At 36.7% G+C, this 19,420-nt stretch overlaps 1 non-coding gene and 1 pseudogene across 1 annotated transcript; one reads left to right on the forward strand and one right to left on the reverse strand.

Annotated features, from left to right (window-relative positions):
• Positions 1 to 5,884: 5,884 nt before the first annotated feature.
• TRNAK-CUU lies at positions 5,885 to 5,957 on the forward strand. The gene has a single exon. It is a non-coding gene; the product is annotated as a tRNA-Lys (tRNA).
• A 222-nt stretch (positions 5,958 to 6,179) lies between these two features.
• LOC110684418 lies at positions 6,180 to 19,152 on the reverse strand (annotated as a pseudogene).
• Positions 19,153 to 19,420: the final 268 nt, after the last annotated feature.

Consider the following 19,420-nt stretch of genomic DNA (forward strand, 5'->3'; position numbering starts at 1 on the left):
TTCCCGGTTTAGGCACAAACATGTCTACATCGCATCTTCCTTTGCAATACTTAGCACGCAACACTCGGGCCCAAAGGGAATGAGGCTCACTTAGCATCCTCCAACCCAGTTTCGCAAGGAAGGCTGAATTTGCTTGTTTCGCAGACCAAATACCAAGCCCCCAAATTCTTTTGGTCGTTGCAAACACTCCCACGATATCAAGTGGATTCTCTTCTTCTCATCATTTCCACCCCACACAAATCTTCGTGTCTTTCTATCAATATTATCACAAATGGATTTAGGGAGTTTAGCCGTTTGCATCAAGTAATAGGACATGGTTGTCAAGGTAGACTTCGCTAGAGTGATGCGCCCAGCAAGAGATAAATACTTTGCTTTCCATCCTGCCAATCGTCTATCAATTTTTTCACAGAGATAGCTAAATGTATCTTTTGTTACTCTACTCGTTAGAGTTGGCATTCCCAGGTATACACCCAAATCGGATGTCATTTCCATGCCCAATTCAGCACTAATGTCAGCCTGTAAATCCATTCCTACATTCTTCGAGAAAAACGCTCTAGATTTTTGCAAACTGACCTTTTGCCCCGAGGCTGTGCAAAAACGATTTAAGCAGGAGCTAATAACCGTGGCTTGTTCGATACTAGCTTCAGTAAATAACACTATGTCGTCAGCAAAGAACAAATTCGAAAGCTCTGGTCCATCCTTGCTTGCCCGAATTGTTTTCCAACTTCCCTTAATAATCGTTTCCTCAATCACTTGATAAAAGCGCTCCATACACATCACAAAGATGTAAGGGGATAACGGATCCCCTTGACATATACCTCGACTTGGAGTAAAGGGAGGAGAAGGCTCACAATTCCAAAGCACTTGTAATGAAGCAGTGGTAATGCAATCCATTATGACTTCGGTCATGTTAATCGGCAAATTCATTTGCACTAGAGTGTCTCGTATGAAATCCCATCTAAGCCTATCGTAGGCTTTCTCAAAATCAATCTTGATTGCCATATACCCTATAGCCCCTTGCTTCTTTTTCATAGTGTGCAATACCTCTTGAATAATCACTATATTATCACTAATTTGCCTTCCGGGGACAAAACTGGATTGAGTATTTGAGATTAAGTGAGGAAGTACTGGTTTTATTCGGTTAACGATGACCTTCGTGATGATTTTGTATGCAACATTGCATAGACCAATTGGTCGAAATTGGGAAGTCGTTTCCGGTTGATCAACCTTTGGAATAAGCGCAATATAGGTGTTATTAAGGTCCTTGGCCGACTTTTTTCCTTCCAAAATTGGTAGCACAGTATCATAAACATTCTTCGACACTAGCTCCCAATTTTTTTGATAGAACAACACTTGAAATCCATTAGGTCCAGGTGCTTTAAGAGCTCCCATATCCTTGATCACCTCATCTATATCATGTCTCGAGTAATACCTTGTTAGCAGCCTCCAATCATCATTCGACAGTGCAGGAAAAATGTCTTGGGGTATGTCAGTTAGATCATGCTCCCCTTTTGCCGTGAATAATCTGGAAAAATACTCTACAATGATGTTTTGTATTTCCCCCTTGTCTTGAGTCCATACCCCTTCCTTATTTTTCAGCACAGACACCTTATTTTTCCATCTTCGCACAATAGTGCTTAAATGGAAAAAGGTTGTATTTCTGTCTCCATCTTGCAGCCAAGTCACACGAGATTTTTGGTACCATAAAGTTTCCTCACGATCTAAAATTTCATCCAACTCCCTTCGAATTCTCGATTCAAGTTTGAATAGACCTCTATCAACACGATTTGCCAATGCCTTTTGGATACCACCTAGTCGAGCAAGCAGAATTTTTTTCTGTTTAAATATATTACCAAATGTATCTCGATTCCAATTTTGCAAGTCTGTCGAGAGCTTTGCAAGGGCAGGAACCAAAGGTCTATCTTTGCTCTAATGTTGTTCAACAAAATCTCTGAAATTCTCATGATGTAACCATGCCGCTTGAAATCTAAAGGGCCTATGTAACTAGGGATGGAATTGGGCGGTGCGGGTACGGGTACCCCCTCCCCCATACTCAAACCCGCCAAAATATTTTATACCCACCACCTACCCGCCACTCGCGGCGGGTAATTTTTCAACACCCACACCCGCCTAAGCGGGTAGAAACCTAAACCCACACCCGCTCCACTACCCAAGTGGATATCCACCACCTGCGTTTGCCCGCCTTTACCCGCTAACAAAATATCAGTTTTTTTATATAAATTTCTTATATAAACTGTCATTATACACTGAAAATTATTGCAAATATATAGTTAATTTGAAATACAAACAATCAAAGTAGTCCGACATCATAACAAATACAAATTAAATTACATAAAAATTTCTCCATAAATGTTTAAAGCAAAACTCAGTCTATATGCACAACTCCACTTTTTCCTGAATCCATTTCATCATCATAGCCATCATCACAATTATTTCCACCCATCATAATACATTCACCACTTCCTGCACAAGCATAAACACAAATACATAAATTAGATTCTAACGTAAAAAAAAAAAAATAGATTCTAACTTTACCTTAATTAAACATAAGTAATTTTAATAGGAGTAGTGAGTACATTACCTTTATAATTTGCCCAAATCCAATTTTGAGAACACATCAATGCCTCTACGGTCTCTGGGAGAAGTCTACTACGATAAGGATCAAGTACACGACCACTAGTGCTAAATGCAGATTCGGACGGAACAGTAGAAACGGGTATGCTCATAATATCCTTTGCAATTTGTTGAAGAACAGGGTAGTTATTTCCATTTGTCTTCCACCAATTAAGAATATCAAAATCATCAGCAAGGGGAATAGTTTCAGCTTCCAAGTATTTCTCCAAATCTGATTTTAATCCCACTTTACTGTTGTCTTGTGATACAAACTGTGCAAACTCTTGCATGTACCCCTTCCCCACATTACTTGAAATATCATATGAATACATTTGACTACTACTAGATCGACTATTCTCATTTTTATTATCATACTCTTCCACCAACTCCTTCAAAAAACCATAAATCCTATTGACCTCGTTATCAACATCAGAAGGATCATAAATTTTAGCAAAGTAAAATCGAATAAGAGCCATCTTGAACCTAGGATCAAGTATAGTTGCCACACCCATCAGACCATTAACATCAAACCAATACTTATTGTATTTTTCCATCATCACTTCAACCATATTTCTTATATAAGTGGTAGGGGAGGTGAACCAACGTGTTAAAGCAATTCTAATCTCACAAATCCTAGGGAAATAAATGTTGGCAGTAGGATATTTTGAGGCTGAAAATTGATGTGTAATATCATTAAAAACTTGCAATATCTCACATATTTTCACAACTTTATCCCAATCTTCCATAAGTGGTGGATTTTTGTACAAATTATCTCGAGCACTTAGCACAACAAACACCTCCCTAAACTTCATAGCAACTACAAGCATCTCATACGTTGAATTCCATCGAGTTTTACAATCAAGTACTAATTGTTTTTTACAATCACGAGTTACTTGCTTAGCCACTTGTTCAAATTTTTTAACTCTCTTAGGAGAGGCAGTCCAAAAAGAAACACTTTCCCTAATTCTTTCAAGACCCTCTTTAAACACAGAAGCTAAACCATCTTGAACAATCAAATTAGTATGTGTGCACAACAACGCATATGAAGAAAACGTCCATGCAACATCAATGAGCCATAAGGAAACTCCCCAAGCAAAATATCCATCATTGCATCATTTGTAGTGCAGTTATCAACAGTAATGGAAGACAATCTAAGATCAAGATTCCAAGATTGAATGCATTCTTTCAAAGAATTAGCAAGCACATCGGCCGTGTGAGGTGCCGGAACATATAAGAACCTAAAAATATATAAATTACATGAACTTAAATAATCACACCAATATAAGACATAAGACATAAGACTTATTTTATTAAAATATTTAGAACACACAAACTTGCATAATCAAACCAAAGTACCAAACCATGTCTAAATAACATATATAAGCAATAAGCACATCTGAAGTTAAAAAATATAATAACAAAGAAAGAAATTGAACATAAGAAGATAATACCTCAAGATCTGGCTATGGAGTGTCCATGTATTATCAAAAAAGTGAGCAGTGACAGCCATGTAACCTTTGTTTTGGTGGTTTGTTGTCCACATGTCAGTAGTCAATGCAACCCTTCCTTTGACCTTCCTTAACAATGCACTAATACTCTCTTTTTCAGCTTCATATCTATGAAGGATGTCTTTCTTTGTTGTGTTGCGGCAAGGAACTTTAAATCCTGGTTGAAGAGTCTTAGAGTACTTCCTAAAACCAGCATGCTCCACCATACTCAACGGGTACTCATGCAAAATTATCATTTCTACCAAGTCTCGTCTCCCATCTTCTTAGAGAAACTCATATGGGGATAATGTCAATGTCTCATTCTTATCAGAAAGGTTATTTAATGTTCCAAATAGCCTTGTTTGTTTAAGATCCTTGCATTTTTTCTTCAAACATTTACTTGCATGATCTGCCAAATGACTTGTTCCTGCCCTTGATCCTCCAGCAAGTTGCTTAAAACAATAGTTTCACTCTGCTTTTATTACATCCCCAACTCGTTTTCTTGTAAAAGCATCCCAAGCTTTTGAAGTATGTCTACTAGTTCGAGGCAAAATTGAAGGATCCGCTGAATTAGTTTGCTCTTGATTCTCTTCCATTCCTTCAGCATTATCTTCTGCATTCTCTCAAAACCTTGCCAATATAATTTTTGATCCTATTTTGTTCAGGAAATTTATGTCAAAGTACTCTACTGGCAAGTTTGGTATACGTACCCAAGCAGTAAGAACCTTAATCGGAGCTTCATCTGGAATGAAATTCGGCACCCATTTCCTTATAGTGAGGTAGTTATCATCTAATAACCACGGCCCCTGAGTCAGCACATAATCATAATCCGCCTTGTTAGTGAACCTTGCTATGTAGTAGTTACAACCTATGTCAGTTAGGGCCGAATCTCCCCTGATATTCCATTTCTTCTTCAGTCTTCTCATAAGCCCCATATATCCTATTTTGCCACTAAAAAGCTTAATAATCAAAGAAGTTTTCCATGGCAGTCTCAATCTGGCTTTCTCTTCCTTGGTCACACTAATGACAGGACACCTTTCATCATTAAGGACTTCCTCAGGGATAATTTCATCATCCGATTCATCCTCCATTTCTTCATCAAGGTCCACAACCGCAACAGATGGGTTGTTTCTATTCCCCCCTAAGCATATTCCTAAAAGATATAAGACCATCTTTTTGGGAAAGCACTGGTGGTTTTTCCAAAGAAATTCCCCCATTTGCATCTTGTTTCTCTATTCCAGCATCTAACATATCTTCATCAATGTTATTAGCGGAATTGAAATTGAGATGATTGATTTTTCTTTTGGGTTTCTTGTTTGATCGACCTAGTTGATCCCTCTCTTCATTCGAGGGACCTTGAGCAGGGTTTTCCTTCACAAGGAGAGGGTCTCGCAGAGAGCATTTCAGAGAAATTCATTTTTTTTTATTTATCAAAAAAAATATATAATAATAATAATAATAATAATAATAATAATAATAATAATAATAATAATAATAATAATAATAATAATAATAATAATAATAATAATAATAATAATAATAATAATAATAATAATAATAATAATAATAATAATAATAATAATAATAATAATAATAATAATAATAATAATAATAATAATAATAATAATGTATATGAAGTTGTTTTTTGAAAGCAATAAAATTATAAAAAAATTTATAAACACCTAGGTAAATTAATAGATTATATTTGTTCATTTGTTAAATTTACAGTTTCTCATGATAAACACAAATAAACTTAACAACAAGCCCGTCTAGCTCAGTTGGTAGAGCGCAAGGCTCTTAACCTTGTGGTCGTGGGTTCGAGCCCCACGGTGGGCGTTTATCCTTTTAAAACAACATATTCAACTTTGTTGTATAAATTATTTTCCTATGATTGTCATTCTTATGGTTTCTTTGTATTTTTCAAATTTACTTTCACGATATTATCGCTTTCATGACTTCTACTGCGAATTTTTAATGATAGAACCTTACTCGACAACAGCATGATTTTAACCACAAAAATCAAGTATGATATTATATAGCATTACTTTGGACCAAGTATGATATAGCACAGCCATTCAATAAGAAATAAAATTGACATTGAATTGATCAAAGCTAACCCAAACTTTAGGAGAGCTTAAAAAGAAAAGGGTCTAGAATTTTTACACTTCAAAAGTTGATCTTTACACTCCCAACCCTCAAGAATGCATTTTGCAATGCTCCTATCACAAGAATGATTGTAAATATCAACTTCAGTGGTGCAAAAATCCCTTCCCTCGACTATTATTCCGGGACTTCAGTCACATGAATAGATGCAGTAAGATCTGGGTTTAGATAAGTGTAATACACAAGACATCTGCAAAGGAAGAAGAAAGAATGCTGTGGCACTACCAAAAATCACAGTATCATTCTGCCAATAGGCGACTGTTCAACCATTACAAATATACAACATATCTTGAAACCAACTACATCTCAGTAGTATCAAAGCAACAATAGATGCTGATTTATGGTGCTGTACCTGCTTTATACCTCAAGAGTTTCCGAGTATGTCCTATGCTTCCCATCCTTTACAACACATTCTCTTGAGAAGATTCTGAGCATCGCAACAATCTTCCAGTAGGTTATATGCTGTACCTTAAATGTTATCTGGGCTTTGAGTCACTTCCCTTGCTCCGGAAATTTGAAAGTGAGAAGAATGACTTGGGGGCTGAAAAAACAAAATCAAGAGCAATTGCGTTATATTTGCAGCTACATGCAGCTCAACAGGAGCAGATATCAGGGGCTATAGTCCAAAAGCAAAGTATAAAAAACCAAGCGAAAAACAAATACCCCATTCTTCCAACAATAGTATTGACATCACAAATTATTAAAAAGACCTATGATATTGAACAGTTCATTTTGAAACAAGTGCATTTGTTGGATTCTCGACACTTTAACATGACTACAGACCGACACTTTAATTCGGACTAAAATCAATGATATTTTTCACAAAATAGCCAGGAGAGAAACTTGGACTCATAACATGATTACTTGAGTCGGAATAATAGAGTAAGACTACTGTTAATGAAGTCAATATAGAGCCACAAGCCCAAAACTGAATTTCACACAAGTTGGATCAAATTTGGGAGGATTGTGATCTCAATATCCATGATGTAGTGTTCCTACCTGCCTAGCACATTAAATACATACCATGCTAAATACAGATTAATAAGAATTTGAAGATTGTTGACAGGGGGCAAAAATATACTAAAATTTCTAGTTTATACAGCACACGAGACTACACAAGCTATAAGTCATCTTGGTGGATGGTGATCACTCTGTTTTTCTGTCATTTCATGCTGGAAATTAAAAAATGTCAAGTTTGATACGAATTGAATTTCATCTTTTAAATTAGTTTGAACAAAATGAATCTGCACTAAGGCATTATTGATGAGCTTATTTCTAAGCTTAACATACAAACATTAAGTGGATTATTAAAGCTATGTCATTCATTAAGAAAAGATTGCATAAAAACATTATCATGCTTGTTTCAATTCTCTTCTGAAGTAGCTCTATTGTCAGATTTTCAAATTAATTCTCTGAACTACCTCACAAGTGATCATGCCATACAACATTTCCCGATTCTCACCTTTACAACCAACCCCAACAAACAAGAATAAAAAACTTATACTGTGAGGAGAAAAGATTCTGTTCCTAAGGTATCAAAGACCTGCAAACTCAGAAGAAAGAATAGCACATGAAACTAAACCAGGTTTTTTAAGAAGCACTGGAACCACAGCAAGATGAACAGAATCTCTCGCAATAAAGGGGGGTGATATCGGCAAATAATTTGAGTGAGTCTACTCATGAGAGTACATTTACTGAGCTGAAAATAAATACTTAAACAAACAATATGAGTATACAAGATCAAAGAATGAACCTTTCAGAGAACTTCCAGAAAGATGTTCATCCCTAAATTTGAAATTTGCTGGTGGAGTTGGGATTGAACCTTGCAATGTTTGAACTGCAATAAAACAGACATTCCCAGTTATACCTTGAAATTGCAATATAATTTTGTTAATATCATAAAATCGAGCAAAACAGGAAACATGTCAATACAATCTCGGAAAGTAGGAGAATGGAACAGACACACTTACCTTAAAAAAATAATAATAAAAAAAAAAAAAAAAAAAAAAAAAAAACCAAACTATTGCAATCAAAAATATCAAATTTGAATCAGAGTAAATTTCAAAGTTCTTCACATAAAACGATAAAAGAAGCTCAGCAAATAAAGATATACTCCCTCCGTCCCACTAAAATTGCTCCATAGAAACAAAAGGCAACTTTTAACAAAATTCAGAACTTTAGGTTCAGAAATTTTGAAAGGTAATTGCAACAATTCAGCAAGAGGAGCAGGATGCAAACATCATATCATAGAAAGGACTGATTGGAAGCTCTGAGTTATAAATGATTATGAATTTTCAATTTCACAGGACAATAGTGAAAGAGAAACACAATTCACCTTGGTCATTGAACAGGTCATTATCATTGAATCCCTCGTCAGAATTATGACTATGTGAAAATCCCATTCTTGACTTTCTCAGATCTTCTGATGACCGATTAGTAAGATCTCTTCCATCTTCGGTATCATCATCTCCTTCTGATGTGGTTGCTGAGATCCAGTCTGCCAGACTCTCAGTTGCACGGTTCTTCCTTCCAAATTTCAAGAATCTCTTTAAACCTTTAGTCACGTCCTTGCGTGACAAGCTAGGTGATGAGTCACCAACAATAGGTTTCTGGGTAGCTCCCCACTTCTTTCTCATTCTAGCAGCTTCGGCATCTGTCTGTGTTAGAGAGTGAAAATTCCAAGACGCAGGGCTCCCAATTGGTGAGTCAGACGCATCAATGTCTGAGATTTCATGTGAAAAGGAAAAAGGGTTATGCACACGTGAATTCCAAGACCCGGGACTTCCTCCTGGTGAGTCTTGTATGGATCCCATGGAACGAAAAAGGGAAGACATGGAAGGAGGTAATTCAGTGACAGAAGCAGGGCCTTCCATTCCAAGAGCATTGCTGTTTCCATACCCAGAAATTGCTGACTTGTCAGACTCCTGGCTCAATCTTCCTTTACTGTTATCCATGTCAGCTGATTCTCCACCAACTGTGGTTTCAAAATCATCCTCTTCGTCTTTGGCTACATCTGTCATCTCTTCCGTTTCAAAACTCTCATCATCAAAATCATGTCCGTTTCCAAATGCCTCAACCATCATTGAAGCTTTTGCTCTACCCACACCAGATATATGTCCAACACCATTACCTTTTCTTGGAAAAGCCTTTGATTCTATATCCTTCGAGAAATTAAGATACACCTCATTCTCCTCTTTACCATGTCTTGATGACGTGAAGACAGCATCATCAAGATCATCAGAATTACGGGAATCATTCAATTCCATGGGATTAGCTGTGCTCTTTCTCAAGGAGTGAGGTCGTCGTGGCTTTTCTTCATTAACAAGTGGCAAATCTTCACTAACACTCTTTTTGCGAGCATGGTTTCTTCCTTGAGGACGGACTAGTTTACTTCCTGCAGGTGATGGCTTTGTGTTTTCTTTCCGTAAATCAGAAAAATTAGGAACCGACTGTGCAAGAGGGTTATCATAAGGCATCCTTCTTCTCCCTGCAGCAGAATTAGAAACTTTCCCAGAAGACCTAGGAATAGTTGCTGCTGAGTTACGAGGTGTAGATGATGCTATACCCTTGCTGGGTACAACCTTTCTGTTTTGTGCACTTCTAGAAGAGGCATCTCCCAAATATGTCTCACTGAGCTTTTTTTCCAACAAATTCTGTTTGATCTTCATCCCCATCACTCAAGAGAGAGTCAATAGGCTGATCAAGATGAGGAAGAAATAATGGTTGAAATTTGAAAAATCATAAATTAGTCCCTTGACAGCGATTTTAGGTAAATTTTTTTTAAAATGAACTTTCAGCAAGAGTGATGCATACCTGCTCTCTCTTCAATGATGATCGGGAATTAAATGATCTCACTTTCTCTGACCGCCGACGAACATCATTAACAGAATTTCTCTTGTCTGCAGAACCTGCTAGCTTGACCTTCATCTCAGCTCTACTTTTCTCAAGGCTATCCTGCATTGCCTTCATCTTAGATTCCTTTTCAGTTCTTTTTGAACTCCAGTCGTCCCGTAATTTGGCATCCCTCTTCTGCATATACTTCTGATACAACTTCCCTCTAGAATCATCTGTAAAGCTAAGGCTGTAAATGTTTTGCTTTGGTGTGACATCATATTCCTGATTACCAACAAATTTCGTCATTGGAGTAGAATTGTTCCTCTCCTTACTACCAGAACCCGCTGCAGGCTCACCCTCGAACTTCATGGTAGTCATCTGTGCAGGGGAAGTCTCTATCACAGGTTTTTTATTGACAGAAGTTATTTCCTGCTCCGTGGACATATCAACAGGCCTGGTTCTCCGAGCAGAATTTGATTGATCAACAGGAGCACGAAGTTGGTGCTCAGCAAACAATTTCTCAAGCTCGTTTGCCTTCAATTTCAGATCATCATTCACCCCGAGATTAACTTTTGGCTGTCTTACCCTCTGAACTTGATCCACAGGGAATGAAGATGTTGAGGAAGAATCTTCCTTATTCTCAAATGCACTTCTCCCAGTTGAATCCTGCTGGATTCCAGCACCACTCTCTTCCCATCTAGCCCCAGATTTCTTCATTTGATCAAAAGAACCATGCCCTTGAAATTTTCCTCTGTAAGAATCAGAACTTTCCATTTGTATTAATAAACTGTCGGCCTGCTTCTCAAATGACCCAGAATCTTTCCTTCCAGCCTTATCAACTTCTCCCCCTAAAGATCTCCACCTAGGATCAGCAGGCATGGAATAAGCCTCACCTCCTTTGTTCTGAGTAGCCTGAGAATAAATTTCAGACGCTGCTGATTCCAATGCAACGTCAACTGTTCTCCTATGAGATGTCCGGTAAGTTGATCTGCGAACCTGCTGATCCCTCAACTGCTCATTCTCAACGTTACATTGTACAACACCAGAATTTCCATCCATTGTAAATGCAGATGCACCAAAATTCTTCCCTGTATCCTCCTGTGGTTTGCTTCCACCACCCAGAGTGCTCTTTACCTTCTCCTCTGTGGCTATCTGATCACAGGAATCCAACTGCTCTGTTTTCCCAGGCCGAGATCTAATCTGAGTCTGAATAGAGGATGGCTGATTCTCTAACCTGAATTCCTCACCCTTTTCAAAAGGCATCACAGTTGAACGGACCACCCCATCATTTTGTTCATCCTTCAATCCCAAACTCTCTGATGATCTGCCTGATAAAGATGCAATTTTAGAATTTGCCTCAGATGCCGGAGACTCCTCCAAACCAGAACCACCACCAGATAAAACAGCCGATTGGGAACCAAATTTTGGTCTCACCAGCACCTTAGATTCCTTAACGTCATCCGCCTTTAAGTCACTCTGATCCTTAGATTTTGGAAGAAAAACGGGATGGGGTATAGAAGTGGACGTGGGTGTAGGAGTGTTGGCATTGCTGTCAGGCTCCTTTCTCTCCCCACTAACATCAATACTCATGTCACTCGCACCACTCCATCTCCGTAAAACAGCCTTGTCAGTTGAAGAAGTAACGTCGGATGACAGTCGACGGAGCTCAGGTTTTCCCCCGCCAGAAACAACAGTAGTAGGGGAGGGGGAGATATCCTTCTGAGCCTTGGTCTCAAACATACTTATTCTTTCTTGCACGCTGAGCCGTCTGGTGAGCTGAGGTGTCTGAGTTGACGTGGAAGGAGATTGATCTGACTCAGTCGTTGAGTTACAAGCAGAAGTGGTGGGGACCGCGGTTTTGTCTTTTTCTATGTCCTTTTCTATGGCTTTGGCACTTTCTCTCTCCTCTCCGTCATCAACAGAGCTAGGACTGGGCTCCCTAGAAAAGCGGCGTAAAGGGAAGGTGACCTTGGTGGTAGTGGGAACGGGGGAGGGCTTGGGCTGGTCATCAGAGGGTTCATCAAGGGACATATCGGAGCTGCAGGAGGAGCGCAGGGCAAGTTCGGAGGACTTCCATGTTGTCGGTGGTTGGCTGTTGAAGAAGAGGTCAGCACGTCGCTGAGAGAGGGTGATGAATTTGCTGCAAGCTTCACTGCATGAAAATGTGGTTTTGTCAAACAAACTACTCAACTAATTATAGAGGTCAAATGTCACACTTTGCAGGGAATGAAGTACATGTGTATTGAACAGACAACATGCAGAATGAGAATATTCTATTACTACCCAGATATAATAATGTATACATTAACAATAAAGTATCTGGAATATCTGCTAATGTTAAATTTACAATTTGTAATGTAGGATGAGCACAATTGAAATACCTAGAATTCCCCCATCATATTTTACTCCATCAATTCCTTTATACATTAGTAAAACAATATTAATTTTCATTAATGATGATGAGTGTATGAAGCTTTAAAAACTGTAGAATCCTTCAAACGTCGTTTTTTTTTTTTATTATTATTTTATTATAGACCTATTGAGTTATTGTAGTTTATATCTACACATGATTGGAAAAAAAAATGAGTATCTTCTGTCCACCCACTAGAATTTCCTTAATTTCCATAAAAAAAAAAACCAAACAGGATGAACCAGAAATTAGTTCTTATTCTCCATGATTGTATTTACTGAGTTTTACACCTGTCTCTTTAAACAGGATAAGTCCAAATTCCAGAGTTGTCACTCACTCACTTGTCAATTGTGTCCTGTAGTTTTTTCTTTCATCTTTTCCCATACTCTTTTCCTACACACATACTTTGTATATTATAGTGGTTTGGAAAAGATGCAGGCAAACTGCATCCGGGTGCTTTAACATACAATTACCTTAGGCGATGAGCACCAAAGCGATCTGCAAAATGCTGTAATTCTGAGATTGTTACAGGATTGAAACCAGCAGCAGAGGCACGGGAGCAAGCTGTAGTCAAGTCTTCCCTAACTGCTGCAAGCCGCACATCAATGGCTCTCAGTAGCTCCTTCCTGAGAAATCAGAAAGATCATAATCATTACATTAGATAAAGGGAGGAGGAGAAAGCACTCCCTTCCTTTCCATAGCATCATCTTCAAGCATGAAAAACCTAGCAACCTCTAGCAATCACCCAACTTATATATCCTACCATACCAGTGTTTGCAGTCAGATCAAGAAGCCTGAAATAAAACTATAATAGAACATTTTCCATTTTTCTATCACCTAGGAAAGCAGGTTCTCAGAAAGAGTGAAAAGACAAATGCGTGGATCAAGAAGGCTATGTAATTTCAAAGAGATTGTACTCAACATCCACAGAAAGAAGCAAACCAATTAGAAATTTTACTTTGTAGCATCAGATGCCGCAGAAGCTCCAGTTCCATCCCCACCTGGCACATCAGAAAATCTAGTCATTAGAGAAATCTGCTAATCATATTCTATTACAGAAACAAATTTAAGTAACAAATAGCAAATTGATAATAACTAACGAACAATCAAATTTCTGAGCCACAAGAACAAATGCAGTTAGTTGCTTCAATAAAATAATGATCATAGAAGTGGTTTATCATAGAAATGTACAAGAGAATAAGCAACCACATGAAGAGAAATGAAAGTGCTCAATGGATATAAATTGAAACTAGCTGAATCATACCAACAAACATATCACAAAGTTACCATACTCTTAACAATGACTGATTCACTGATTACTGATTCACTAGCATTTAAAGATTGGTTTATGTGTAACTCCAAACTTTGAATCCCATGTTATGAAAATTTTAATACACATGTCAGATTCTCAGAATCGGGCAAAACTAGCAACATAGCTAATATCCATGGTTCTTTCCCCAGGACATCCTGACCTAATGACTTTTCATTTCAATGGTACAGCCATAAAAAATTAAGACTAACAGGCCTCCAACCAATGAACCACCTACCCCCATTGAATGGCATCTCAAGTTCTGTCCACCCTAGCACAGTTTTATTTATTTTCAGTAGATAAACTAATCATTGAAAACCAGTTTTCATCTGCTAGAAAGATACTAAAAATTACCTCCATAACAACACAACTACTGGAGGAATTTATGTCGATAACAAAACACCAAGTGAGAGATATAACCAAGATGAGTAAAAATTGACAGCTTGTACTGTAGCAAGAGTAAATTATAAATGAGGCAAAAGCAAGCAAACTGCTGATTCTACCTTTAATCTACAAAAATGTAACTTATATAGGAAGGGTTTAAAAAAGAAAATAAATTGAAGGACCAGCCATAAACTATTTAACTGAGGTAGTAGTAAGTAGTAACCAATAACTAGAGAAAAACACAAACACTGAGCTAACAAGAAGATTGAGATCCTAGAAAGTAATGAGACATTGGATAAACTGTCTTGGTAACCTTCAATTCTCAATAGTTACCAATGTTGTTTAGGATACATGTTGACTCCATGCAACTTAAATTTTTTTAGAAAAGGTAGTCTTGCCCGCACCACTAAGTCAAACAGAGGGGGAAACCTTTGTTTCGGAGGGGGTCAAAGCCATTAAAATGGGTAAAGATTGTAGCTCGACAAGAGTTCGAATTTCACCAATCATAATTTTGGTCAGGACAGCCATCTTCAGGAACTACTTTGAGACCTCAGTACGAAACCTCATCCCAACACCCTAAGAAAAAAAGGCTCCAAAACAAAGGTGCATGCAGATTGCAGACATGAAAGGTGGTGTTGCTTAATAGAAGGGCTATTACTCTATTAGTAATTATTTTATAGAGCGAATCTTACTACAACGAGTACAACCTGTTGCAATTTCTAATGACATCTAAGTTCAAAGAAAAATTGAAGCGGATGTAAGCAGAAACATCCATAAAAAGAGAACTACTCGAAAAGAAGCAAAAACACACCAAGTGTCTTTTGTCACTTAAACGTTTCTTAAGTTTAACAGGCAAATATTTGGCGAATCAAGTATACAGTGATACAGCTGGTACCAAAGGTTTGGTTTCAAAGGATTCCATGACCATAATTAGTTTACTAGTCCAACACAAGTCACAAAGTGCGCTAGAGATATTCAAAACAAAGTATCACCAAAAGCATTTAATAGTTGCGATTTCAATAAATTGACAAAATATCCTATCTTAAATTTCCTTAACAACATATATGCTCGCGAGTGACCCCCAAAAATAAAAAGTCACACAGACACTCGGATCCAATTTGTCCTGATACAACATTGAATGCTACAGAAGAAGCTGGATATCATAAATGTCCCAGATAACTTCCTGTCAAGGGAATTTTGATCAATACTCAATTTTCTTTCTTCAATATCACTGCTACAATTCTCAGACGTAGAACAAAGCATCAGGTACATTAAACCTCCTAAATTCCTCAACTTTATAGTAGCAACATCCTCAGAGAGGCATCTCAGTGATGCCATGGAACTATAAGTCATAAGAGAGCACTATTCCTAAAAAAGTATGAGCAAGAAGGTCCCATAACCTATTAATCTGTTTTCACTTCTTCACTATTACAAAGATAAGATTGTGTACATCCAAGTATCCAACACCTTTTACCCTGTCATAATGAAAGCCTTTTTAGAATATATTGTATGGCCTTGAAGCTGTACTGAGAGTCTGAGAAGCACAGACATCATCATTTACCTATTAACTCCTAATAGTCTTAAACAATCTTAAACTTCTGGAGGCCATTGGCAATCATACAGTACAATTACACAAATCTCCAAAATAAATGGGCCAGAGATTGCAAATATTATAAATCAACAGTACCCAAGCTATCTCAAATCAAAAAATTCAGTTTTGCAAGATGATTTGTACCTGATAATCCCAGATATATAATACAGAGTAATGGCTAGACAAGCATCTTCCAGCTCAAGGGCCTAGACAAGAGAATTCACTTTGGTATATCGTATAGTATTTTCTTTGTACAATCCTTCTATAATACACAGGTCTAAACACTGTTAACTGATTTCTAGCACATCTCTTTTGCTCTAGGACCCATTAAACAACTTCCAACTTCCAAAGTTTATCTAAACATTGTAATCACCCATAACAAGTTACATGATGGCATAATAAGCCCCAGAATTTATATACAGATCCAAATCTCCATAATAGGTCTCCCAAACAATAAATCTGCCCATTGCCTGTTGGGGAAAAGGTTCTGGATCCAAGCAGCTTAGTTATTTGACTCAGTCCAAATGTTATCAGAAATTAAGTAGTAAACATGAATTTATGTTATTTATAGTAATGATTTGTAATAGCTAATGAAATCAGCTTTTAAAGAATTTTGCAAAAGCTACTTACTACTTCAACAGGTGGATCTTCCAAACACCTACATTAAACAACTATTTTGAAAAGTAACCTCTAACAGCTACATTAAAACCGCAAACACCTAGTTGAACAAGTCACCTATTACAATTACAACAGCCAGATTTTCCCAAAAACGAACTACTTTAACCTCATCCTGGGAAATCCCAAGAAACTCTTTAATTCTTCCCTACTAAGCTAATAATCTATACATAGACTGAAACTAGAAAGTAAGGATACATGAGTATAGTTGATGGCACATAGTCACCTCATTAGGAAGGAAAAAACTATAAATCAGGATCCCAAAAAGAGTTAATTAGACTAAATTTTGTTTTTCTCTCCAAAGGAACTATCTACAAAATGTTTTTTTAATAAGCCAAAACAGATGAGCGTACCTGATGCACTCAATTGATCATCACCTACTCCCTGAAATGTAAGCTTTGCTACTCAGTACATTATATTTGAGATAACAGAACCCAAAGCATGGTGCAATGAGAATGACAATAAAAGAAAAAGTACCTGTGAGTAGATTCTGCGAGCTGCTTCTAGCTGGGACATCTCTGCATCAAATGTGTTAACCATTTCTAAAACCTCGGGTGTGCCAACAAATCGCACAAATCTGGAAGAAATTCGTTACAATATATCAACAGAGTTACTTGGTAATAATAGAACAAGAAAAGGAGTATACTTTAAGCTACTAATCAAAAAGTAATCCTGATGGCAACATGCTAACCTCTCAATAGTCCCCTTTGTAAACCATGTTTCTGCATTTTTATATCTGTCCACCTCAAGTTTAATTGACTTCACAGCCAATGCAACCTGCTCTTCAGCAGTCTTTAAGTGAGTAACATAAGGCTTTACAAGTCCTGATGCGAGCTTCTCCATAGTGCCATCATAGGAAACATACAACTCACAGCTGCCAAGCAAACAAAGAAGTAAGCCATTTAAACACAATCCATTTCACTAATTTCACAAATCCAAGCAAAGTAAATCCTCACCGTGACCGTCTAGGAGACAACTGAAATACAGCATAATCAAGAGGCACATCTGATGTCATCTTCGCCTTTTTAACACAACACCACTCACCCTAGTGCCTCTCCCAACTTCTACAATCTTTGCCTCACAATCATACGTATGTACAACACAAGAAGTAACCGCGATTTTTCAGTGCTTAATATAGAAAAAAACTCCACACCTGGACAAGTTCCAAAAAAACCTTCAGCTACATTAACAAAACACTAATAATTAAACCTACCCCAGAATTCCAAATCAATGCCAATATAGTACCAAGTCCACACTGTAGTCAACACTTAATGTAGACTCCAAACAAGTATATACAATAACTTAACTTACAAATGTAAAACGAAGAATTCAATGTAAAGCTAAAGTGACAATCAAATCAATCAACTAGTACTTAAACACAGTAAAAACCTCATAAATTAACAGCAATAGATCCCAATTATGAAATCAAAGATGGTAAATGCACTAAAAAAAATTGCAATTTCAGATACTCCTGGATCTGATTCCAGCTACTAAAACCCAATCAAACCCATAATCTGAACTAAATGAAAAATACCCAGATAGCAAAATTACAAGAAAAATCAACAACGGATTTCTGGGAATTAAAAACTTACCATAAGATCTTAAAATACCCAGAATAGATCGTCCAAAATTCAGTTCAAATTTGAATCCAACATTTCCACCAATAAAAAAACACCAGTATCAATGTAATGTCAAGTTTCAATCTTAGCTAATCCAAATCTCCATCAATCAATATTTTGGTTGTTAAATTTCAAAAAATAGAGAGAGAGAAAAAATAGGGGGTTTTAGATTAAATTTTTTAGTGGGCAATGAACCCTACAAAAAATGGGGATGAAATGAAATACTACTAGTATTACTATTACTACCCACTGATGGTTTATGCTTTACTCCTTTCTCAAAGTGAACCCCCACAACACCCCTTCTTTCTTTCTCTCTCTCTCTTTCAATGAACGGTCACTTTCTCTTTCAATTTCTCTCTCTAAAAATCTCACTTTCTCTCTCTAATTACAGAAATATACACAAAATACAGAGGTTGTTCTTGTTCTACAACCCCAGAGAAAAACAGAGGAGAGAGAATGAGTAAGAGAGGGAGATTGATTTTTTGGATTTTTGGAAATTGGAATGTGTTTGTGTGTTGTAGAGAAGAGTGTGAAATAAAAAAGAAGGTTTTTTTTTTGTTCAAAATTGAAATGGGTTTGACTATAGTAATGGTGATTAGCAATTAAAATAGCAGATTAACAGTGATGATTATTTACAGAGAGAATAAAACAAGCAAAGATTACCCAGTTCTGACTTCGGAGAATTCAAATTCTTTTCTTTTTACAGATTTTTGTTGGAGGTGAGAGTTAATTTACTTTGGAATTTATTTGGATGCTTTAACTTTGTTCTTTTTGAGCCAATTATTTTTAAATGTGATTTAGATAATCAAGGATTCAAGGTAGGTTTATATTTTATTTTTTTTCAAGAAATAAAGAGATGGAGGTAGGTTCATATTTTATTTTTTTTCCAGAAATAAAGAGATGGTGAATCTAGATTTGAGTAATCTAATTTGATTCTGTCAAAAGAAATATATAATTCGATCTATGATATTAACTCAAATCAAATTTCAAAATAAATACTTACAAGATTTACCGCACTAGGTTTGAGCGTTATCCTTCTCAAACCAAATAGATCAAAGTAACTACTTGGTTCGTATTGAAAATTGTATTTTTGGTTTGGATTTGCATTACAAGTGTTTAGATTGAATAAAATCAAACAATTACTCCGTAACGTTTTTGTTGTAAATAACTTAGATTTTACAATTTTGCCAACAATTTCTAATACGCCGCTTTAGCTTTATAAGATTCGTTATTGTTGTTTTGATCATAATCAAACTCAAAAAAAGAGTTTAAGAATTTGAATTAAGAATTAAATTAACATTATTATTTCATTAT

This window comes from Chenopodium quinoa, unplaced genomic scaffold (genome assembly GCF_001683475.1).
Source record: "Chenopodium quinoa cultivar QQ74 unplaced genomic scaffold, ASM168347v1, whole genome shotgun sequence".
In the NCBI taxonomy this organism is placed as follows: Eukaryota; Viridiplantae; Streptophyta; class Magnoliopsida; order Caryophyllales; family Amaranthaceae; genus Chenopodium; species Chenopodium quinoa.